Consider the following 26,416-nt stretch of genomic DNA (forward strand, 5'->3'; position numbering starts at 1 on the left):
GATAATCGATGGCGTACCACAGGTCAATTTTAAATCTCTCTCACAAAACTACGCAACCGTAATCTACCTCTAAACCTCTACAGAGGCGAGGTCTTGCGCCGTTTTTTCCTACGTCGTGTCTGCATAGAACACACCTGAAGTCATTGATGTTTCTTTATAATTCTCCCGTTGGTTTACTAGCCAGGGAAAAAGTATGCCAAAATTGATGAACAATAAAGTCCGCGTTTTTTCATGCCAAAACGGCGACATGATTATGAGGTAAACCTTAGCGGGAAATTCCGGATGAATTTTGACCCCCTGAAGTTCATTAATGTCCACCTGCTGCACGGTACGCAAGCGTTTTTTCCACTTCGTCCAAACTTTATTCAAATGGGTCGCGAAGCTGCGGGCGAAAAGCGACCCAGAACCAGTTGCTACCCACATGAGAAAGCATGACTCTGGAGCGGGGATTGAAGCGCGACTAGGTGACCGGGGAACAAAAATTGCTAAAGAAAATTTTGTTTTATCGCGATAGGAATTATATGAACACTCCGGGCACATTTTCGCCGTCGCCGTTCCCTATATGAAGTCCTAGGACGATAACACCGTCGCCGCACTTCGTATGCTGTATGTACGAGCGTAAGCGCGCGAGCGAAGCCGATGATCGCAGCTCTATCTGACGCGCACAAACGAAAGCGGAGAGCAAACGTGCCGTCTTCCGTCGCGCGAAAGGCATGGAACGCCATGGGAGGATGGGAGGGAGGGCGGGAAGGAGGAGGAGGCGTTGTGCTCCGCCAGCAACCATAGAGCAACTGCGCATTTCGCGACCGGGCGCAAGAGGAACTGACGGTCGCGGTTCACTTTAGGTTCACGCTCGCCCCCCCCCCTCCCCCCTCAATTGGCCGAACGCCGTCACATGCTCTCGCGTTTTTTTATTTTTTTCTCGCTTGTTTGTGCTTCTGCCGACATCACGGTGTCAAACACTGCGAGCGGCGTACGCAGGCATCACGTTTCGCGCTTCCTTTGTGCTTTTCTAGCGTTGTTCCGTGCTCGTGATGCCGCGTTGCTGTGACTTCGTATGCAGCACACGTGAATCTGGCTTCAAGCGACTCGTCCGCTTTCCATCTGCCAAGCGATACGCGGCGTGGAGGAACGTCTGGCTTCAAAGAATCCGCCACGCTGATTCCGTCCCAACGCAGCGGTCCCGGCTCTTTGAGGTAAGCGAGCGATTCTTTGCTCACCACTAATCTCATATGCTGCCACTTGCCCTGTCTACGGCTTCGTTAGTTTCTCGCTCTCCCAAGTGGCGCATGTTCGTTCTGCGTTTATTTGCAACATTCGTGCCCGACTTCAATCAAGTCGTGTTCAAACGCACGTGCTTTTTGTCGACTCGGTCATACCTTCCATGGTATTGTCTTTGTTTGCTCTGAATGTATGCGAACAGCACCTTTTGAGTGTATCACCGTATGTTAAGAAGTGATGACGGGACGTAGGAAAAGAGGGGCGCTTACCTGCGGAAAGACGAACTGATTTTTTTAGTTGTGGCTGTAAATGTAGAAACAGCGTAGGGGAAGTGGTTCGCATGACGTAAGCACATCTGAATGATGTCACGTCTTCCACCAAATGCTCATACAAATGGGTGAAAAAAAAATATATAGGCTTCACATTGGATATAGACGGGGATCATTATTTTGACTGCTTGCTCCTTCACTTTATATAAATGAGAGATCACGTCTTGCGGGCGCATTTATTCAGTTATCCAATATTCGGAAATGAACAATCCCTCGGAAAAACTACTGGTAGCGCTATCCACATTGCAAGGCCCTCGATTCCAGAGTAATCTAATTCCTGCGTGGCTTTGTCAGAAACTTGGAGGTTGACTGATCGTTTTTACTCTGCGCCCATTTTGATAAGATAATTGATAGAATATGCAGCGCAGGATTTCTCGTGCCCGCGCGCAATACATGCAATCGTCAATATGATCAGCAGTAGCTTCCTTGCACACACCTGTGATCTGACAGCTGCCGCGCTTCTCAAGTCCACAAAAAGAGAACATACGGAGCTGCGTAAGGTATACCCTGCAAGCGAGCGAAGCCACTTCGGCGTCATCATAGACAGACCGCTTCCGACGATTTATTGGTAGCTCACTAGTCAGGGAAAACTGAGACAGCTATATATATATATATATATATATATATATATATATATATATATATATATATATATATATATATATATATATATATATATATATATATATATATAATACCCGCTGTGTACGTTGGCCTCTGGCCGACAAGGGACTGAAACTACTGAAGCACGGAGTCGACGGCGCTAAATCAACCAACGCAGAGGTCGCGCGTGGTGTGGCTTAGTGTTTCACGACTAATAACGACTTTCAGACGTCCTTTCTTGATTTTTCAGCAGCCGCTCATAATATAACGTAAAAAAAATCCGATAAAGATACGACCTGAAAGCGCGAGTGACACGTAGCGACAACGTTTGATTCGATGAGAGCGTCTCCTTGTTCAGCACCACGTAGGGAGAACAACGGTCGACAGAAGAGAGAGTGAACGCCGGTGCAGGAGGAGGAGAGAGGAAATGACGCTACTTTTACTTCATGTAGGGGTTTAAAGGGAGGGCCAGCGGCTTCGACTTCGCCAACATGTTGTTAAGAATGGCCGTACGGGGTGGCAACGTGCCAGCTTTCAGCCCGCTGCACGTGTTCCAAGCCCACCAGTCGGGGCGCTCTTCCGAGAACTGCGGACGGCCGGCAGCCACGTGGCGCGCGATCAGCTCCGGAAATTGGTACTTGGCGGAGCCATCCGGGACAAAGCAGTTCTACGAAGCCCTCTGACGTCGGCACTGAAAGCTGGGCGGTACCGAGAACTGCGGATGAACGGCAGCCACGTGGCGCGCGGTCAGCTCAGGAATGTGGTACTCCGCCGCGCCACACCAGACGGAGCACAGTTCTACGAGGCCCTCGGTCGTTGACTCCGGAGCCTTTGTGTGTATGGGCTCGAACGTGTGTGCCTTTGTGTGTGTGAGCCATAGTGCGGGGCGGCGGCGAGTTTACAATGCTTGGACGAACCTTCCCGACCATTCCTGCTCCGACCCACCTCATCCTCCAAAAAGGCGGGTCATCTTGAATGACGTCGAACTATGACGTCGAGCAAGGGCTTATAAGCAGCGTTTGCCGGCTGCCGGACTGTGCTCGTGTCGTGATCATTGTCGGGAGCTGTGTGCTCTGTCATACTAGAAATGTACTAGTGAGCTGTGTGCTCGTAAGCTGTTTGGTGTATGTTAGTTTTGCGGGCTCCATATGGGAGTCGCGCTAGTCAGCCAATGTATGTCCTGTTTTAAACGTAAATCCTGCAATTAAATCCTGCTCGCCTAGCCCTGTCGTCCCAAGTTCATCTCCACAGCTACGTCTGCCAAATCTAATAACTGAATGGCAGCGGTGAGATCGGCCTACGGCTCCTAAATCGGCCTACGACTCGGAGACAGCAACGGCAGCTGACGGACGTTGGCACATGGTGACCGACCGGCATCCTGATCAAGTTGGAGGCGACTTGAAATTGACCACCTCTTGCAACTGACTGGATACGGCAGGGAAGGACTGGTGATATGGTGCTGCTTCAGTGGGTAAGCGTTTGGTTGTGGCTGTAAGATTTACCAGGCTTCAATTTCACTGTGTTTTTGGATTTGATTCGCTGGGATCTTTTACATGTATTTTGATTTGCGTGGGTATCGCAACAAGTATTGTGTGACAGCAGAGCCAAAGCTTAAAGTAGCGACCATGGTCCTAATCTGTTTGACGAGAGCTGACCTGTTGTGGTTGTGTGAGGAGATCGAGGTAAACGTAGATGAGGACTTGAAGGAATCAGAGATTCGTAAAACCATTCTAGAAAGTAACAATGATTTGAAATTCATAGAACAAATGGGCAAACGAATTCTAAGTAAAAGACAGGAACCACTGGTGCGTGAGCGTCGTGAACGTAAGAGTGAGAGTAAGCGTGAAGAACGCGAGAATGAACGGAAGCGTGAGCTTCAAGAACTTACTCTTAAGTGTGAGCGTCACGAACGTGAGGATGAACGTGAGTATCAGGAACGTAAGCGTGAGCGGGAGCAAAAGTATGAGAGAAAGAAGGCAGCACTGATCAAAGAGATACAGTATTGTGATCAGTTATTGGCACAGAGACAACAGAGGCTTGAGAAATCTGTAAGCTGGACGCAGCGAAAGTGGCAGGAAGTAAATAGCAGATTTTGTTCAAAACCCGAGGAAAGTAGTAGTACCTGTGAGAGTAGCAGCACGTTCACAAGTGAATTCGAAGTGCTAGCAGCTAACGAAGCCTTAGTGGCAGCAGAGGCCGTTAAAGGCCAGAGTGAGAGCGACGAGGTGCTGTGCCAACAGATGACTATAGAGACAGCTAGGCCAGCTGCGAACAAATTGGCACAGTTACCGCGCGTGTGCGTCGCATCACATGGTAGCGAGGTCGTTAGCGAGGTACAGAATACTACGGACTTGACAGACGCGAGCACCCATGTCGAGTCAGATCTGCGTGCAGAAGTAATGTGCCAGCTGGACGATGCAGTTGAGAGTAGTTCTCGGGGTGGCGAGCTCCGTAGCTCACGAGAGAACAATTGCATTGTTCAGGGATCGGTGCGGCTCTCCGCCAGTCTAGATAGCCTAGATAGGGATGATTCAGTTGTTAATCATTCGGACTGTGCGCGTGAGACAGCGATCGATACCGACGGGCTGTGTGCAGATGCACAGCGTGAGCTGGGCAGTGCAGTAGAGGGCAGTTCGCAAGAGTGCGAGTTGCATAACTCGAGTAAAGCCTGCTGCATTGTTCCAGAGTCGGTTGAGCTGTCCGCCAGTCGAGGCAAAGTGAGAGTAGATTTAAATGTAAATCACTCAGACTGTGCGGGTAAGAGACCAATCCGGGCCGACGAGATGTGTAACGGCCAGCACGAGGCGCGAGATGACGGCATGAAAGAGAGTTCGAGGAGAAAGCGCCGCAGAAAGAAGCGCCGAAAGAATCGGAATGCGGTGACTAATGTAGCGCCGCCAAAGACGGCGAGAGACCCAGAAGGGCAGGGCGCGGAGAAAAGACAGGTGCGGTCGTCAGGGACTATGTTGACGCATCAAACACGTTCGAGCCACCGGTCAAAGGGGGACCGAGAAGCTTGTTCTGCACGGACGCGGACAAAGGGCACGGGGCAGTCAAATTCCTGGTCGTTCCGTCGTTCTCTTCGAAGCTCAGCGTGCAGTACAAAGAAGCGCAAGGTGGCAAGACGAGACCAGGTGGGGAGTAGCGACGCGGTCAGTCGAGGTCATGTTGAAAGCGGGGCGCGAGGACGCAAATTGGCAGGAGACCGTAACGTCTTGGGGGAGCTGATAGTGAGTCAGCCCTTTTGTTGTTCCTCGGTAGCCAGAGTAGCTTTTAAACCACGACCACCTCGGGTTCGGCTGAAAGTATGAGTCAGTCGTAAGCAATCGGGAACGGGAGGCCAAGAGCTTCTGTAGTAGGAAAACCTGTTGTTTTGTTTTATTTTTGAACATTTGCAAATTTTCGCGATTTGAGACTAGGATTTCTTTCAATATGTAAGGTATGAGCTCTGTTTATGTTTTGTTTGGGAAGCTCGAGATTTGAAAGACGCGTTTAAAGTAAACCTGTAGTCTCGCGAGGTGTTCATTAATAAGTATATAGGCTTTCTTTTTGTGTATGCGTGAGTAACCTGAAGGTCAAGGTTATCGTTGAGAGGCGTATCGTAACGCGCGTGTGTGTTATTTAACCTTCTTTCTTTTTAAGTGTTTTTGAATTTTCTAAGGTTAAGCGCGTAGATTTTCAGTAAGTGCGTGATTTGCACTGAGAAGAGCTCTTAGGTCCATTAGCGCGTGTCCTGTGTGGACGGAAGGAAGCAGAACGTTTATGACTGGGTTGCTCGGGTGTGTCGAAGGCAGCCATATTCTGACTTCTCTAGTACGCGTGCGAAGAGCTAGTTAGTAAAAGACACATTTGTTCGAAGGTTCCTCTGTGATGCGTAAGTTACGCAAGTGTGGTTGTTGGTTTAAGGAATGTGTCCTGTGTGGATTAAAGGAACAAATGTGAGTCAGCGTGATAAAATCTTTGTATGATGCAAGCACGTGTTCGGAATAGGGACCTCAAACTTAGCGCGTCTGTGATGACGTACCTGTGGAGTTGGCCAGACGGTTCAGTGGCAGCAGTACATGAGATAAGTACGCCACTGTGATAGGGTAGGAACAGGCTGTTCGCGAAGTTATGCTGCTGAAGTTATGTTTGAGTATAGGTGTTTGAAAGGCTTCGGTTTAATTCTGCGTAAACCTTTACTCTTGTGCAGCGCGACGGTCGGGTTTGGTCGAACTCAGGGGGAACGTGAACGCTCGCTTTGGCGGCACGAAATTTTGGGGCAAAATTTGGGATTCCCAGTTGAGTGACTTGCATGGAAATTGTGATAGGAGCCCTGGTGGGTTAGCAGCTAATTCCGGGCGTTTGAACGCTGAGCGGTATTGTGTTGCCGGGTCGGCTCTTCTGTGCCAGTTGTTGTAAGATGGTTGAAGGCATTCCAAGTACGCAGGGGTTGCAGAGAGCAAAGCCATCGTCCTGCTCGCCAGCCATTCTCTTCCTGCCCAGCGGTTGCCAGCACTGGCCAGGCGAGATTTTCCGGGCCATGGAGGAGCTGTTAAGAATGGCCGTATGGGGTGGCAACGTGCCAGCTTTCAGCCCGCTGCACGTGTTCCAAGCCCACCAGTCGGGGCGCCCTTCCGAGAACTGCGGACGGCCGGCAGCCACGTGGCGCGCGATCAGCTCCGGAAATTGGTACTTGGCGGAGCCATCCGGGACAAAGCAGTTCTACGAAGCCCTCTGACGTCGGCACTGAAAGCTGGGCGGTACCGAGAACTGCGGATGACCGGCAGCCACGTGGCGCGCGGTCAGCTCAGGAATGTGGTACTCCGCCGCGCCACACCAGACGGAGCACAGTTCTACGAGGCCCTCGGTTGTTGACTCCGGAGCCTTTGTGTGTATGGGCTCGAACGTGTGTGCCTTTGTGTGTGTGAGCCATAGTGCGGGGCGGCGGCGAGTTTACAATGCTTGGACGAACCTTCCCGACCATTCCTGCTCCGACCCACCTCATCCTCCAAAAAGGCGGGTCATCTTGAATGACGTCGAACTATGACGTCGAGCAAGGGCTTATAAGCAGCGTTTGCCGGCTGCTAGGGTGTGCTCGTGTCGTGCTCGTTGTCGGGAGCTGAGTGCTCTGTCATACTCGAAATGTAGGAGTGAGCTATGTGCTCGTAAACTGTTTGCTGTATGTTAGTTTTGCGGGCTCCATATGGGAGTCGCGCTAGTCTGCCAATGTATCCTGCTTAAACTGTTAATATGTAAATAAATCCTGTTCACCGAGTTCCTGTCTTCGACCTTCATCTCCTGCAAATGGTGGCAGCGGCGAGATAGTCCGACGACTCCTAAATCTGGTCGACAGCGGTAGGACTGTCCGACGAATCTAATAATGTGCGTACTTTGCAAGGCCGCACGCAACCGTATCTTCGAAATGACTTTCGTGCCGCACGAAAGTCATTTCGCTCACTGCTGCTGCCGCGCTTGCTCAAAACAACGTTTTGACAGCGAGTGTCCGCGCTCATCGAGTGTGAGGTGTTTATGTGTGCTCGTGCGCGCTAACACCATGCTTGTTAATTCGCTAAGCGAATGTTTCCAAGTTTATAGGGCTTGCAAAACTACTATCCTTACTTCGTATAACTGTCTGCTAACCTAGCTATCGCAATCGATGATTCGGCTTTCGGGCGAAACTGCGACTTTTTCATTAAAAACCAGAAACGATATGATTTCCTTCAGTGAAAATATTATTTCCCGTCAACTTTACATATATGTCGTGAGCAAAGCAACAGTACCCTATTTCGCTTGACCGTTAACAACAAATGCTACTTTTTCAGTGCCCGCTGAAAAATGGGGTGTTCAGGCTGCTATCAAATGCAATGCAGCCTTTCGAGTGTGCAGAAAGGCGCGCTCCCCCCCCCCCCCCCCCCTTAAATAAAACTGCTGCTACAACCCCACCCCCTCAAACGTTGCGTTATTTGCTTGTCAGCGTTTGATACCTTGTATTTTCAAGGTGCATTCTATCGTGAGTCAATGTGTTCAGTCAAGTGTCGTGAGCTGTGACCGCCAGAGAAATGGTCACTTAGCTGCTTTCGTGCGGCTGCGCTGGCGGACGGGTTTGGTTGGCGATGAGGCCGCCGCTCAACACAGAAAACTTTCTTCGACCAGAAAAGAAACGATGTTTAGCGCCTGGGTGCGACTGCGATGCCAGTACGACTGTCGTTTTGCTGCGTTGCTTTCCCCGCTAAAACCTCGAAACGGCCATCGAGTAAACTGCTGGGCATTTGAAAATAATGCTCTAAAGGCGGCACCCAAAATAGATTTCGCGCTTTTGACAACAAAAATGACGTCAGCCCTCCTTTCGACGAATATAATGTCACTCTATTTTTTGTTCATCCGGAAGTGTTACCTCGTCACATAGTTGGCGCTAAGCCCATCGAACCGCCGATGAACAGCCATGTTTCGAACGTCTGTGGAAGCTTCGCTACCAGGTACATTTACCTTGTTTCGTCCCCATGAAAATGCGACCGCAGCGGCCGGGTTTCAGTCCCTCGTCCTCGGGCCTATCCGCGCAATACCGAAGCTAGTACGTTACCACGGCGGGTTATTTCAAAATGCCATTCCGAAAATTAGGCACTGCTATAAACCTTCAACATATTAACTTCTTTCGGACGTCTGCATTGGGTTTTAGCCACAGGAATGTATGACCAGCTGCGAATTCCTTTGTGACACAAGAAGAATACCTGGTTACCTTACTGATTAATTAATTGACATTTCACGATATTGCAAGTACAAATTGAATTTGATTTATTACCTTAAATTTCACTGTCCTTACCTAAATCACACGTATTCATCTGTAGCGACCATCCGTCACTTCGCCTTACCTCGCCGTGGAGTTCATTGCCCCTGGCTCTTTCTTGGAACCGAGCTGGCTGCCCGATGCGGGTGCCACCACTGACACTCGGCAAACGTGCTTTTACTTTTGAATAAAGCCTGTCGACTCTCCGTTCTCGACCTGTCAAGATGTGTATTCCTTGCCTCCGCTAAACCGACCTCCCAACACATCTGAAGAAATAAAGTTCGGCAGACTCACTATGACTCTTGACGGTAATGAGTTTAGCACTAAACCAATGTAGCGGCAGAAGGTAGTGCCACCGTCAAAAGGAGTTATGTATGAGGCGTGTACTGCAGGGGGACTCCTCTTCAGCGCTACTCTAAGAAAACTCGGTGACATCTAACCGGGGCGTGCGAACGCTGAGAAACGCGTTTTGTGATACCCGCGCTCCTCTGTCACGCTTTTATAAACGCGCATCGCCATCCAACGGCACTGCCGAGAAGTTCGCGCATGGCCTTTGAGATGAGAAGCACGGCGCGCCGGTGCGTGGGAACGCTGAGAAACGCGTTTTGTGATACCCGCGCTCCTAATTCGCGCTCTTATAAACACGCATCGCCATCTAACGGCACTGCCGAGAAGTTCGCGCATGGCCTCCGAGATGAGAAGCATGGCGCGCCGGTGCGTGGGAATGCTGAGAAACGCGTTTTGTGATACCCGCGCTCCTCTGTCGCGCATTTCTAAACACGCATCGCCATCTAACGGCACTGCCGAGAAGTTCGCACATGGCCTCCGAGATGAGAAGCATGGCGCGCCGGTGCGTGGGAACGCTGAGAAACGCGTTTTGCGATACCCGCGCTCCCCGGTCGCGCTTTTCTAAACACGCATCGCCATCTAACGCTACTGCCGAGAAGTTCGTGAATGGCCTCCGAGATGAGAAGCATGGCGCGCCAATGCGTGGGAGGAGGAAGAGGCAGTAAACTTTATTGCTCTAGAAAGAGTAATTCAGTGGTCGGGCCGGATGTTTTCATCTTCTATTGGTTGATGACGATCTCCGGCCTGCATGGTTGGCGCCCCTATTCCAGGTAACCAATGAGCGTGGCTGCTCGTCGGGCATGATCCACCAGCCTCCGTTGGAGGCTAGGGTCGCTGCTGGAGAGCACGCTCTCCCACTGCTCTGCACTCGAATTTTCTATTACGCTGAGAGTTGTTACCTCGCTTGCTCAACACCCAGTGTCACATACTCAGTGAGTCAAGTTAGCGAGAGGTTCTTTGAAGAGTGGCACATACCTGCGCTTTTGTGGCGCAGCGTGCTAAGCGTCGGGTTGCTGTGATTGAGAACCCGTGGGACGTGAGCTCGATTCCCGCCAAGCGTCGGAGAGATTTAGAGGTTTGTCCTTGTAGATAGATAGATAGATAGATAGATAGTACTTTTATTCATATCAATTCTCGTACACCAAAATCAGGCCTACCAAAGCCTCACCAAGGGCTTGAGTGGCAGCGCCTGGCAGACAGCGAACATTAGCAAAACAAAGGAAAAATAGAGATGTTGCACAGTGACACACACTTACCGTAGTTGTTGTACAGTGACACACACTTACTGGTACCTAGCCAGTGACCCAAGTTAGCATCAAAGAGGCTCATTGAAGATAGCACAGACCGATTGCCACATACCCAACGCTCGAAGTCGGTATCAAAGAGTTCCATTGAAGAGCGGTACATACTCAGTCCTGCGTCAGCAGTGTCCATGTCCAAGGGAAAGAGGTTTGTTAAAGGGCGGCACATATGCAGGCATTGCCACATACTCAGGGACTGAAGTGGGTCCAACGGTTGGTTTCGAACCCGGTTCCCTCAGCACAGCAGCCCGATGCTCTAACCATTCGACCATTTACTATACAGTGACGAAGCTTGGTGGGAGAACGGTTACATACAAACATACATAGTAGATAGCCCTGAAAAGTCCGTGAAATAGCCTAAGAATGCTAACGCATCAAAAGTACCAAAATCAGTTAGTATATTTTTTTGTACAATTTGCACTGTGCCCTCATATATATCTTCTGTCAAGTTTTGTCTCCTCTCTGCTTAACCACCGGCCTCATAGCCAATCTCCAGTCGCGGGTACGCACCATGACATATAAAGCGAGCAAGCAAGTCCAGATGCCGACCGAGAAAGCAGGGCTGTCGAAAAAGGCCATGTGCGTACCGATGTGCTCGCAAAGGCAGCGATCTGCTCACCAGTGGCTTTCCGTCCTTGTTCGATACTACGGAGAAGATCCGCCGGTTAAGCCGTACACACAAAGACGACCTGCTGCAACGCTGCCCAGGGCAAGCACAACGTAATTGCTACAAGGAGGGACCAACCCACCAGCAGCTGCAGCAAAGACATTCTCGAAGAAAGCGCAAGTGCCCTGTGTAACTTTGTGGCCTGGTTTCTGCGCGTCCTCTACCTGATGGCACTCGGCGAAGAGGTGGTCCTCATAGTCATGCTTCACATGGTCCACTTGCACCGAGCTGCAGCCCACAAGCACGCCGCATTTATGGTACCGTCGCCCTCGTCTCCTTATTAAGGGTGCATCGCCGAAGCGACGCCTCCCGATGAAGCCAGCGAGAGCAAGGCTGTCTCGGACGAGTCCGAGTTGTCCACGAGAATACCGCCGCACATCCTCCCAGCCCCGACCTGACCGCTGTGGCCGAAGAAGCTTGAAACGGTGGCAGGACGGATGGTGACGGCGGATGCTTAGTTGCAAGGAATATCAGAAGAAGCGATTACTGCCGTGCAGGGATTCAAGACCGGAACTGCGCTAGAGACGCTGAAGTTGCTACTCGAGGGCAGCCGCGGCGAATGCACCAGCCTCATCAGCTGGCGACAGCAGGGACGTCAATTGCGAAACGATTTGACCACACAATTTGCGTGTCGCCGCCGAAAACTGACAAGCGTCATCGAGAGCACGACTTAGTTTTGTAGAGTAAATGCAAGTGCGCAAAGAAAGTAACCGCGACTTTCATGAATATGTATTAATCGGGGCATGCATTTAAACCACGTGGAATATAAACCACACTTCATTTGCCAAGCACGCATGACGCCATTATCGATGCTGACTGCGAAGCTTGCACATACTCGCATAATGCTAACGGGGGGGGGGGCCGGGGGGCCGTGGGCCCCGGGTGCAAGGGGGCCAGTGGGGGGGGGGGGGGTGTCGTTTACGTCTGAAGACACCCCTCTTTGCGCCGGCTACACCCATGGGGGGGGGGGGGGGGGGGCGGGAGGGGTGACAAAGAAGACCTATGGGCCCCGGGTGCCAGACGACCTAGCTACGCCACTGTGCTCGGTGCTTCCTTCGTTCGTCCGCTGTTGGTCACTTCGAGCCTCCATCTCCCTGTGAACTTTTTGGATTTCGTGCGTAACAGTAACTTTTTTTGGCGAATAAAACTTAATCACATACATTGCAAGTGCAGCCAAAGTGGTTTCCAGAACCGACGTAAACCGACGTAACATTTCACTGGAGGCAAATTCGAGTTGTTGCGGGCGATTTCATTTCGCTTCTCTCGAGTGATTGGCAACGCTTCAAATTTAACTTTGGGCTGCTTTGGAAACTCGTGTTAAAGTCGCTCCCTCTAACGGCATAATATTAGAGTATCCAGCTCGTATGCAGAAGGCACGATGTTCGAATCTCCGTTCCACCGGAAATCCACCTTTTTTCTTAATGGGAAGAGATGTCTCCCAGGTTGCTGCTCGAATACTTGGGGGGCTTCTTATCTCAAAATGGGACCCTACATATATTTCTAAGGAAGGCCTCCAGGCGCCTATTGTCGAACCACAAATGGCCTTGAAGAGCGTCCACCACGGCTGGGGGAGGCATACAGGAGCTGCCATTGGATTCCTGTCGGCAAAATTGGTACAAGCTCACGCCAGGACTGGTGCTTCGCCGTTACGAGACCTCAACGGTTAGGAACTACTGTACCACAGTGCAAGACACACCTCACACCGTGGTCTAGGCTTAGTTGGCCTATATCGCCATGGTCGAGTCACGCGAGCACTGCGTTGCTGAGCTGCAGAGCCAGACTGTGGCTCTCAATTGTTTGGCGGGTCCACATCGACCGTCACCTCAGCGACGCCTGCTCCAACTACCGCAGTGTGAAGCTGTGTGTGTGTGTGTGTGCAACTCCTAACTGAAATCAATCAATCAATCAATCAGACAAACAAACAATCAATACATGCAGAATACATCAATATACATGCAGAAAATGAGTATACAGAGAAGTTATCTTTCTGTTTACAGATTGAAATTAAGGTCAACCGTCCGACACAATGTATAACATAATATGAAGCATTGGGAACAATACAGGCATAAATAATGCAAACATTTCAGTATAATTAAATTAAGAAAAATCTATTTAAGATACTTATAGTTCAGGAAACTTAGTGTTAGTATCAGGGGCGTAACCAGGGGGGGGAGGGCTTATGGGGCTTCAGCCCCCCCCCCCCCCCCCCCCCGAAATTTTTTCGGGCTGTGATGTGCCGCCAACCAAAACAACCCACGGCGCCGGAAATCATTCTGGATTTTCTCTAGAATGTATTTTTCGCACCCGAAAAAACATTTCGGCGCGAAGATTGTGAACTTGGGCTGGATTTCGTGGCGACGCCCATGCACCTGGAGTCACATAACGCAAGGATCCCCATCCGAGCACAAAGTTTCAAGGGCGCTTTGATGGCGAGCAGGCCCGCCGCGGCATCTCGCAGAGGCCGCAGAATCTACGGAGCGCACTGATTTCAATTAAGAAACTTTAGAGGTATAAAGATCACATAATGTTTGATGCGAAAGGTGCATTGGCATTTCCAAAGTCGTGCTTTACATTTTCATTTCCGGATCGTTGTGGGTTTATGGTTCTTATTAACATTTGATGCCAAAGCTGCATTTACTTTTCTAAAGTCGTACATCGGACCATACAACGACACAAGCCAAATCAATACGCTATCAGACAAGTTGGCAAAGCACGCAGCGAGGTCCGATGAGACGAAGCGTTGTGATGTTTCATATTTGCCATCATGGCACAGAAAACAATATCAACATCTTTTTCACCTGCGCCAAAGCATCCATGCATGTCAAGACACTAAAGCCAGCAAAGGTAACTGCGTTCTTATTTATTTTTTCTACTTTGAATTTTATTCGCGAGGACACATTGAGCCTCTCCAATTTTTTGTTCTCGCTACCCGCGGGTTACCAGAGCCAGCCAGAGGTCATGCGTTTTTCATGTGTTGCCCTGACAACCGCGCGGCGCACTGCGGTGCGCGTTCGTTTTTCTCTGGCTGAGCGGATTTTGGCCTCGGAGAGTTTTCGACGCTTTCTGGCTAGCAGACGAGAAAAAGAAGCAATGGTCGCTCGGCGTCACCATTGTGGGGACTCGACAGATAGCAACGCGTTCGCTTGAGGGCATCACCATCGTTTCGATGTTTTCGCAACGTCTACGGAAAGTCTTATCTCGCCAGTGTAGGATAACGAGCAACATGCACATGGTTCTCTGTGGACCAAGCATCTCACGTTTTCTTGGATATTCCTTAGGGAGCTACATTAGGTGCCCCAAGTAGGCATTCGATTGTGGTTAAGATGCTTTCCTTTGCGTTTATTCATTTCGGTGCACACCCCCCCCCCCCCCCACACACACACACACGCAGAAAGACATTATTGCCGCGCATCGAATTGTCGCATGCTGAAAGTTCGATTTTGTTACTACTTTTGCGAAAAGTTATGGGCATTGGGACTCTTCACTTGCTGGATACTCTTACTATAATGTTGCGCTAGCAATTAGGTGGACACTCAAGACGCATTCCTTTGGTCGCCGTCATGTTCCGTATGAAGTCCAAGGGCGATAACATCGTCAGCGCGCGCGGCATGCTGTATGTGCGAGTGAAAGCATAGCGGGGGGAGCCGACGATGGTGGGTCAGTCTTTTGTGTGCAACGGAGAAAAGCGGGAAGGAAGCGCGCCACCTTCCGTCGCGCGCGATGTATCGGGGGAGTGGAGGGAGGGAAGTGCGGGCCTTAAGATTCTGTGATCTGTGAATCTGAGATTGCGCAACATGTTTATTTGTTTTGTTTGACGCATTATACAGGGTGTCTTAGCTAACTTTAGCCAGAGTTTAAAAATATGCCGATGTACTCTAAGACGATGCGACCAAATGCATGTTGCTCACTTTGGCTCACATTAGATAATTAGTCAAGATTAATTAACTAACTTCTGAAGCAAAGAAGCTAGGAAAAACATTCCAATTAGAAAGTTTCAGAGCGCTTTGCAAAGCGTTCGAATAAACGGTTTTTCTCTTTCCATCTATTAATTATTAGTGTTTTTCAGCTCACTGCGGATTCCCGCGCAATACAAAAAAACACAACGTGAAATACCCGCTTGCGTGTCGTGATTGCACTGCTCCCAAGCTTTCCGCGCACAAACAGCCATAGGTGCACTAGCTGCCACTTAAAAAGCGACAAGAGCAGCGACGCAAGCGTTGGCTGTTCGATTTAAGCTAGCAACCCTTATCTCCTGTGCTGTGTAAAGCGACTGATGGTCGTGGTTGTAGTGGTAGGTGGTAATTCCAGACAGCGGTAAACAGACTATCGTGCATCGGTCTCTAAAGCGCAAGCAATTTCGTGATGCCTTTTTCCAACGAGGAAAAAGCAAACATGATCCTTGCCCTAGTAGCTGCAAGCAGACAGAGACGGTAGGCTGCAAGAATATTTCGAAGCTGGCACCCGGGTACGCGACTTGAGCCCGATGACAATATTCAACACCTACGAGTCGCCGAAGCAAACCGGCATCTTCACAAGAAAGAGGCAGAGAGCTTGAGTTATAAATAATGAGGTTCGCTCCAACGTTTTGTCTTTCATGGCAGCTAATCCACACGCTGGCTCGCGCAGCGTGAGCGCACAGCTCGGTGTGTCCAACTCAACTGCCTGGATGATCTTGAAAACAGCTAGACTGCACCCTTATCACTTGCAGTTGCATCAATGCCTGGAGTCAAGGGATCTTCAAAAGAGACTCAACTTTGCGAACTGGATTTTGATTCAGCAGGAGCAGGATTCTGACTTTCTCACCAAGGTATCCGGACTGACGAGATGAACTTTTCCTGAAATTGCCAAGTAAATATGCACAACGCACACTATAGAAGTGAGCAAAATCTCCGCTGGCTAGGAATATCCCGCCACCAATATCAGTGGTCTTTTAACGTTTGGTGCGGAATATATGACAGCACAGTCATTGGGCCAATGTTTTTAACAACACTCTGACCGGCAAGAGGTATGTCAGTTCCTCAAAGGGCAGGTTGAAGACTTCTGCTGCAACATGCCACTAGCCCAGCTTGACGCAATGTGGTGTCAGCACGACGGGGCCAGTCAAGCACGACAGTCAAGCACGAGCAAAACTTGATGTTACTTTCCCAGGGCAATGGATAGGGAGAAACGGGCCTGTGCTGTGGCCAGCAATGTCATCCGACCTCAACCCTCTTGACTTTTTCTTCTGGGGCAATATGAAGGATCACGTATACACGACGCAAACGACGACTCCAGAAGCCTTACAGGAGAAGATAAATGAAGTCTGCCACAGCATTTCACCGACGGTGCTCAAGGCCGCGACAGCAAGCGTTCTCAGAAGGTCCCAGTGTTGTATTGCTGCAGAAGCTGACCTCTTAGAGCGCTTGCTGTGAAAGCGCATGAAAAATAAACGTAAATTCAGTGAAAGACTGCGTATGGTCACTAAGGATACTCTTATTTCACCATTTTCAGCCTTCTGAAAACTGAGTTTTTTTTTATTTAGGGATGTTCAATTTGCTTACAGCTATCGCGAAATGACGGACCTGTTGCTTCCGGCAGCACAAGCGATAACTGCTGCGTCTGCTTATCGCTATAACGAACTTTTGCGAGGGGAGCACATCGCTGGCGTAAACGACACAGCCGACGCCTACGTGGTTGCCCTGTCGCCTTTTAAGTGGTAGCACGCCTATGGCTGTTTGTGCGATGAACGTTGGGGAGCAGTGCAATCACGACGCGCAAGCGGGCATGTCACTAGTTTTGTAGTTCGCGGGCATCATCAGTAAGCTGAAATACACTAATACCTAATATATATACATAAAAAGACAGAAACTGTTTATTCGGACGCTTTGCAAACCGCTCTGCAATGTTCTAAATGGAATTTTTTTCCTAACTTCGTTACTTCAGAAATTGGTTTATTAATCTTGACTAAAAATCTAATTAAGCAAAATACAAAATATAGCGTGACACACTACGAACAAAAGTGAGTAACATGCACTTGGTCGCGTCGTCTTAGAGTGTATCGGCATATTTTTAAGCTCTGGCTAAAATTAGCTGAAACACCCTGTATAAAGTGATTTTGCTTAGATACGTAGATTTATTGGTTACTTATACGTATATTTAAATATCTTGTTGCTATGGGTTTTGTGGATACATGCAGTGAACTTTGTTTCCAGAGACACTTTTCTTGCTTTTTAACAATCTTTATCTTGGCATTTGTGCATTCCATTGTACTTCGAATTTCTAATCTATATTTTGCAGAACTGCTGCTTTTGATATGTGATCTCCGTTGCGGCTACGATTTCGGTGCAATTACAATACGTAGCCGGTGACAGCTGCTCCTTCGCAGTACATTGGAATGAAAGACAGCGTCACTGAGATTTTTCCCTCGCCGTTGCATATGTACAAAAATGTAAACAAGGCTTTTGAATGACAAAGTATCATTAACATATTTGTCCTCAACTTGTTCATTTCACGGCCTTTACATTTTTCATATCAGCGACGTGCACTGCTTTGCTAGTTTCGCACTGATATAGTTCTAAAGATCGTGTGATATGTTCTTTCTTAATAAATAGACAAACAACATGGAAGCATTGATATCAGTTATTTTTGGCACAATTTTTATGGCATAAGAATATATTCTTTTATGAAAAATACACATTTTACTTGTCTTGACAGTGCTTAGCGTTCAGAAATTTGTTTGCAGCATCTTTAGCAATTGCAATACAGTTATTATTCATGTATTTGATCCCTCGACAAATTCTGTGAGGAGGCCAAGCTCCAACGTGAGCCGCCCCCCCCCCCCCCCCCCCCGATCGAAATTACTGGCTACGCCACTGGTTAGTATATATATATATATACTTCATGCATAGTGTTCGCTCAATGAAAGCGCCATTCTGTGTCGAATCCTTTCTGTGCCATAATGTTTATGGGAGAAAGGCATTTCAAAAGGTGATTGATACCTAAAGGGATACCAACGCTATGTTTTCCTTTAAACTTGCGAGATATAAGAACTTCTCAGTTTATTCGCGATTTGTGCATGTAAATTTTGTCTGCTTTTTATACTTCTTTGCTTGCGTAACAGTAGATCTGTATGTTCTAGAAACTAGGTGTTACGGACGGACCGCAGTGTCTCTTTCTGTAATAATGTAAGTGAATGTACGTTTGTAATTGTGGTGTTCTCACAAACCGATGCGACCCCGCAGGGGCGTCTGCGTCAGCAGGCGTTTGGTGTGTTGCGACACCACGTACCCGAGCACACGAGGATTGGACCCTCCCACGTGTAGCCGTGCGCGGCTTAGCCGTGTCTGGGGAAAGGGAGATCCTGGAGGTTGAGCCGATGCTGGGTGTTTGGACCTTTAAGGCCCCCCGGCGGAGGCAACACACCTCTTTGGCCTCTGCTTCACATAGACGGCACCCCCGGACTGACCCACGAAATCGGCAGTCGCCTCTTCCTGTCTCTCTCTTCTTAAAGGGCCCCTGAAACGGTTCGGACAAATTTTGTAGAAGCGTAGGGTACAGCTTAAGTAGAACATTCGCACCACAATTTAAGTGGAGCGTTACGTAATAATAGAGCTACAAGCGATTAGAAGTTACCCTCCTCCCTAGCCATGCTTTTCCTCCTCAACTCGTTCGCCGAGCGAGCGGTGCTAAGCTCCGCCTTCACTGGCTTGCGTCACGATGCGACGTCACATCGTTCACTTCCGGTTGTTTTGGAGCTCGCCCCCGCCCGCGCGAGACCTCGCCGCTAGCCGCTTGGCCGTCGACCGAGAGCTATCAAAGCAGCGTGCGTTGCGAGCATTCTGTCGTAGCGCCGAACGTGTCTTGTATTCCGGTAACCACAGGCAAGCTGGTCATTTCAGCAAATGACTGGAGGCATAAACTCAAGCTGATGAAGGAACTTTAGCGTAGACGTACGTGAGCGGCCTGATCGGTCTGCACGGTCCATACACTTGTTGGCGCGGCGCTTAACCAGCCAAACAAAGCGCTAATATTGCTCTAACGAAGTGTAAAACATTTTAAACATTTATAAAAAACAACGTGTTGATGATTACACTCCTGCGAAAAATACACACCAGCAGCAAAGAAAAATACATTTCCTTGCTGCTACTGTGTATGGTTCAGCCCTGTGCCACCAGGTGGCTGCACCGTGCAGACCATTCACATTTGCCCTTCTCATCTCATGGCTCATCCCGTTACGGCACAGTCAAGCGGCCAGACTCTGTCCCCTTGCGCTTGGGTTTGCCCTAATTTTGCGTTAGTAATCTTCCGGTGTAAAGTGACGGCCACAAACGCGCAAATCCTGGCGCCGATCGGATAGCGGCAGTCCGATACGCAGCAGCCAGTTCGCTCGTACGCTGCCTCGCAGAGGGACACGATGTCGCAGCTTGACATATTGCCAGTCGCTACGTTTGCAGTCCACAAGGCAACAAAGTCGAATCATAGTGCTCGCGAAAAGACTAAGACCGACTCTGACCGCGGAGCTCTCGTCAAAATGGAGTACGTTGTAACACAAGCAGACGACACTTGCTGTGTGCCGGAAGTGCTTAAGTGTACTGAAATATTGTTCTTGTGCATTCATTTTATGTCACTTTCTTTTCATAAAAACAAATTAACTAACATTCCAACTATTACGAAGATCATTTGTTTACCATAAAGTTGGAAAAATTATCGATCACGCGCCCTGGTCAGCCAATCGGATAGCTCACCCCAATGACGTCGTATGGGTGATTTCGGTCATATGGGTAGGGGCGGCTTAAAATTCCGCCGAGCAGTGCGCTGCGATCGGCAGCGATGTGCATTTTTAAAACCTTATGATAAATTACACGCTTTACGTGGGGCATCTAGATGTGTCAATTAATGATCGGAAGGACCTACTCTAACGACTCAGTACGTTTGTAGAAAATCGTCAAAAGCGTTTCAGGGTCCCTTTAAGTCTTCGTCTTTATCTCTCACTTTTTGATCTTTCCTGTCTTCTTCTCTCTTCCATGTACTTCCTTCTTCCACGGCGGCAAGGGTTAACCTTGTGTGGCTATCGTACCTTGGGTACACCATATTTGGTTATAGTCACGGCGTACGGCTGGCGTCGTGCAGGCTTGGACACAAGCTCTGCCGCGTCCCCTCGTTGGGCTCCGTGGTGGGCGCTCGGCGCTGTTGCCGAACACACACTTTTCTATGGCAGCTCAAATCTCTGTTGTCCATGATCGGCGTCTGAAAAGATGCCGCACCGAAGTACCATTTCAATTCTCCTTTCGAAGCAACGCTCCATCTTTCCCCAAATACTATGTAGTCCACAGTGAAAGCAACACGCCTCTTAGAAAGCTCTCTCCATTCCTGTTAGCCAAATGCCTGAAAAATAAAATCGGACAGGCATACAAAGCCTCCAAGATGTCTAGCGGAGACCTCCTCCTAGAACTGAATAATAAAGATCAAGCAGATAAGCTCTCTGAACTTACCAGTATTGGTGAGGCGACAGTGACTGTTTCAGCCCACAGAACACTTAATACAAGCAGGGGAGTAATATCTGAAGAAGACGTTATTGGTTTAAGCGACGAGGAACTGCTGGAAGGTTTCCAGGAACAAAATGTCACCAAAGTACAAAGAATAGTAATCCGCAGAAACGATCAAGAATTCCCCACTAAACATGTTATACTCACCTTCGGAACAAGCGTAATGCCTACCTCTCTGGATGCCGGTTATGTCAAAGTCAGTGTGAGACCATATATCCCAAACCCCAGACGATGTTTCAAATGCCAAAGATTCGGACATGCTTCACATGCATGCCGAGGACAAACAACTTGTGCTAAATGCAGCTCCAACGATCACCAATCTGAGCATTGCACCTCTTCAGCATATTGTGTTAACTGCAAAGGAGACCATCCAGCCTACTCGCGGTCGTGCCCATGCTGGAAAAAGGAAAATGAGATCATTGCACTAACTGTAAAAGAAAAAATCTCGTTCTTCGAAGCCAGAAGACGACTGTCGTACCTTTTGCGACGCAGTTATGCCGATGTGACGCAGGCGGGGGCAGCGTCACAGAGGCCTCCGGAGTCCTCCGAGCCCACGCGCATGGTGCCGCAGTGGCTCCTCCCGCCCCCGTGGTGGAAGCAGTCAGTACTGCTCCGCCCTCTTCAACGGCCCTGCAGACACCAGTCCCGCAGGGCCCTAAGATCAAGTGAACTCCAAGGCCCGAGACACGTGTCTCGGCGCCAAACTCTCGGTCCTCCAGCGCCTCAGAGAGAGCAATGGAGGTCGAAACAAAAACCCCGGTGTCCTCGACACCGAAGGACAAGCGCTCTCTCGAGCGCGGTAAGAGGGACATAATCCCAATAACAACTCAAAATAAGAAGGCGATAACCTTAGGGTTATCGCTCTGTTGTATCTGCCTTCTTGAGATCCATGTCACCTAACATCTTTCTTATCTCCCGTTCACTCGTTAATATCATTTTTTTACCTTTCAATTTTATAATGGCTTTTATGATCCATTGGAATTGTAGAGGTCTCTTACATAACTTAGGTGACATAAAAGACCTGTTAATAAACTTCTCTCCTGTGGCCCTGTGCTTACAGGAAACCAACCTAGGCGCAAAACACAAAAACATTTTGAAAGGTTTCACTGTTGTACGGCGCGACCGTACTCAGGCGAACCGGCTGTCAGGTGGTGTAGCCATTCTTCTTCCAGGTGGTATAGCAGCCAGAGAAGTTCCCATTAACACTCACATAGAAGCCGTTGCTGTCACCGTTTTAGCTCACAAAACCATCACCATTTGTCCAGTATACATTCCGCCGCATTCACATTTTACCGTAAGAGACCTAGTGTTAATTTTAAACCAGCTACCTGAACCATTTTTAATAGGCGGTGATTTTAATTCACATAACACGTTATGGCGTAGTAAAACTACTGACAACAGGGGTCAAACGCTTGAAGATTTTATCCTAACAAATGACATATGCCTTTTAAACACCGGTGCGGCAACTTACTACTCCCCAAGCACAGGAGCTATGAGTTGCTTAGATCTGGCACTGTGCTCTCCATCTCTTTTTTTGCGATTTTCAGTGGAATGTTATTGAGAACCCCTATGGTAGTAACCATATGCCTGGTATCATTAAAAGAACATCTCCTTTTCTTACCATCCCACTGAGGCCACCCCGTTGGAAACTCCATCTAGCAGACTGGCCTCTCTTTACTGAAAAGGCCACTCTGGATAACATATCAGATGAGCTAACCATAGATGAAATGAATGATAAGATCACCGCCTGTATACTTGCTGCAGCAGCAGAAACAATCCCACAATCGTCTGGCTTTCTAAGAAAAAACCTAAAACCCTGGTGGACGAAAGAATGTACGCGAACAAAAAAACTACAAAACAAAGCGTGGGGTATCTTTCGGCGATACCCTACACAATATAATCTACTCTCTTTCAAAAAAGCAAAAGCGAAAGCCAGGTACACACGCAGACAAGCGGAATGACATTCCTGGAAAAATTATGTCTTGTCTATAAATAGCTCAATAACATCCAAACGAATGTGGGACCAGGTTCGTAAGTTTTAGAGGCGACTACGCTTCTTACACTATCCCCATACTATCACCTCCGGGCACGCAAACAAATATAGAAGAACAAGCAGACATATTAGGCCAACATTTCCATGATATATCAAGCTCGGTAAACTATTCAGCTGCATTTCTTAAACATAAGCAATTAGCAGAAAAACTAAAGCTTCCGACCACAGGAAGTTCAGCAAGACAGTATAATGCCGCTTTAACACTGCCGGAAATCAATAGAGTACTCACAACTGACAAAAAAACAGCACCTGGTCCGGACAGAGTACATTACGCGATGCTCGCTCATTTATCTCCTAATGCAGTTGAAACCTTGCTTCGTTTTTTTAATAAAATCTGGGAAACGGGAAAATGCCGAAAGAGTGGAAGAAAGCCATCATGATCCCTTTCTTAAAAGCTGGAAAACCTCCCACAACAGCAACCAGCTATAGACCGATAGCACTCACAAGTTGTCTTGCAAAGTCCTATGAAGCCATCATCAACATAAGATTGGCATACGTCCTTGAAACAGAGAACATGCTAGATAACCATCAGTGTGGATACAAGAAAGGTTGCTCCACAACAGATCACCTAGTCCGGCTAGAAGACGAGATACGTGCGGCCTTTTTACACAAACAATATTGTCTTACTGTTTTCTTTCACTTAGAAAAGGCGTATGACACAACATGGAGGTTTGGTATCTTAAGGGACTTCGCAGATTTAGGAATCCGAGGTAGAATGCTCAAATGTCTAGCCGATTTCATGTCGGACCGAACATTCCAGGTGCGTTTAGGAACGGCGCTGTCACATGTATTCATTCGGGAAAATGGTGTGCCACAAGGATGCGTACTAAGCACAACACTCTTTATAGTAAAAATGAACTCTGTTAACAAAGTCATTCCCTCCTCTGTTATGCACTCCATATACGTCGATGATCTGCAAATAGCGTGTCGCGCCTCAAACTTACAAACATGTGAAAGGCAGCTCCAGATAACAACTAATAAACTAACCAAGTGGGCTGAGAAAAATGGCTTCCGCTTCTCTACTCAAAAAACCGTTACAGTGCTATTCTCGCAAAAACGAGGATTGTACTTAGACCCGGTTCTAAAATTGAATGATGTCGCGCTGCCGGTAAAACAAGAATATAAATTCTTGGGAGTAAGCATTGACAAAAAACTAAACTTCCTAGCCCACATTAAAACACTAAAGATTAAGGCAAATAAAGCATTGAATATCCTGAAAGTTTTATCTCATAAGCACTGGGGTTCCGACCGAACGTGTCTTTTACGTATATACCGGTCTCTTGTGCATAGCCTTTTAGGCTACGGCTCCGTGGTTTACGGCTCAGCCAGGCAGTCCTACATCCAACTACTTGATCCAGTACATAACCTTGGATTGCGACTGGCAAGTGGTGCCTACAGAACGTCACCCATTCAAAGTTTATATGTTGAGTGTAATGAACCCTCATTACAGCAGCGCAGAGCATTACTAACATTCTCTTACCTACTCAGAATTCAGTCATCACCGCAACACATATGCTACAACATCCTCACACAGTGCAACTCACGCTTACACTACACAAATAAACCGAACATGATTAGGCCACTTGTCCTGCGGTATGAGCAATACTGTCGGGATTATGGCATCCCCCACGAAGTCCTCCAGGTTGCCAAGAAACCACAACGGTTGGCCCCATGGTACAATTTCACACAGTTGTGCGACTGGACATTAACACATTTAAAGAAAACAAACACTCCACACGAACACATCATACAAAAATTCCGTGCTCTTCAGGACAAGTATCAAAATCACATGGAATTCTACACGGATGGCTCCAAAACAAAAGAACACGTGGGTGTAGGGGCCGTAACAGAAAATTGGGAAACAAGTATCCGTCTACCAATACATGCTTCTGTTTTCACTGCTGAAGTTTATGCTGTATGGATTGTAGTTAAAAAGATTATCACTGGCAAGCACAAAAACACAGTCATATACACTGATTCCTTAAGTGCACTGAAGGCTCTAAACGTGAAATCTGAGTGTGAACCCCTGTTAGGGGACATACTAAACATGGTCGCGCTTAACAAATATGGGAGATCAATCCGCTTCTGCTGGGTACCAAGTCATGTTGGTATACCTGGTAACGAAGCAGCCGATAGATGTGCATCGATGGCAGCATTCAAAGACATAATAAACACGACACTTCCATATAAAGATAGTATCCGTGCCATTAGGAAGGCCTTAACGTCAAAGTGGCAACACGAATGGGACCATTGTAGAGAAAACAAGCTATATCTCACTAAATCCGTACTTGGTGAGTGGAAGTCGTGCAACCATCAGGAGCGCTTCTTTGAAGTAGTTCTATGCCGACTACGCATTGGTCACACACACCTCACACACAATTATCTACTTACAAAAGAAGACATGCCAACATGTGAAAAATGCCAAGAACAACTAACAGTCATGCATATACTACTCACATGCCCACACATTGAAGTACAAAGACGAAACTTTTTGCACAATCTATATCAAATGCACATACCTTTACATCCTGCTTTAATTTTAGGAGATGATTCGATAATCCCATTACCTGACCTGCGTAAATTCCTAGACGACGCTGGCTTTTTAAACAAAGTATAGATTAACACGGCCTTTCTCCTCTTAAATAGTATTGTAAAACATCTCGTGTTTGGCGCAGCATAGCCTTAGCCGCTTTTGCGCCACTAAACCACATTTAACCAACCAACCAACAAACTGATGCGAAGTAAAACAAGTGGGAATTCAACAAGGCGCAGTATAAAGTCCTTTTAGTATTTGCCGGAAAATTGTGGCGGCATCGACTTAACACACAGGCAGCTTTGCTCAACTTCGTTAGTTCTTTATATGCTATTCTGCTATTCTGTAGTTCCCTGTGGTCGAAACGGGACGCGCTTCCTTTTTGATTTATTTAGGTTAAGCCAATTTAGGTTAGGCTAGTTAGATTCATTTAGGTTAAGCAGTAGCCTTAAGTACTATTTATTTCATATTCAAGCCATTTCATATAAGAACTGAGCAATCGTCTGCACGTTTAAGATACTGGCATTTAGCATAAAATCGTACAATATACCTTTGCAAAAAAGAAACAAATATTGGCCCCAGTGTACTTCCGTGAGGAACTCCGGACTCAATTGGCATCAGCCTAGGTTTATGTTTGCCTAGTTCGACGAATTGTAGGCGAGAGTTTAATAGCTTCGAACTATTCTAGAGCCTTCCTCTAAAACAGCAGCGTTCCAATTTATCTAGTGGCCTTTCATGGTTAACTCGATCAAAGGCCTTGCTGAAGTCTAAGAATATACCTAATTTCATGATCTTATTTTTGAAAGGATCCGGGATAGTTTCGTTTTGGACGAGGAGGTCAGTTCCAGTACTTCGCCCTTTTATGAAACCATGTTTACCGTCAGTAAGCAGGTTATTTTTTGAGAAATTTCCTACGCGAGCGTTTATAATGTTGTTTAGTTCTTTTGAGAACACAAGCAACACAGACACAGGCCGATAACTGGCTAAGTTGTTTTTATTGCCGTTTTTGTTGATCACTGTTTCTTTGCTACTTGCATTCTACTAGGAAAACACCCGTCGTGAGGTACAAAT

At 47.9% G+C, this 26,416-nt stretch overlaps 1 protein-coding gene across 1 annotated transcript in view; it reads left to right on the forward strand.

The window, feature by feature from the left end:
• Window positions 1-891: 891 nt before the first annotated feature.
• Window positions 892-26,416, forward strand: part of LOC140215968 (uncharacterized) — a 41,916-nt gene continuing 16,391 nt past the window's right edge. The window contains exon 1 of the mRNA XM_072286281.1: window positions 892-1,196. The gene's annotated coding sequence lies outside the window, so the exon portion shown is untranslated. The remainder of the gene's footprint in view (window positions 1,197-26,416) is intronic.

The sequence above is a fragment of the Dermacentor andersoni genome, chromosome 2, assembly GCF_023375885.2.
Source record: "Dermacentor andersoni chromosome 2, qqDerAnde1_hic_scaffold, whole genome shotgun sequence".
Classification (NCBI taxonomy): domain Eukaryota; kingdom Metazoa; phylum Arthropoda; class Arachnida; order Ixodida; family Ixodidae; genus Dermacentor; species Dermacentor andersoni.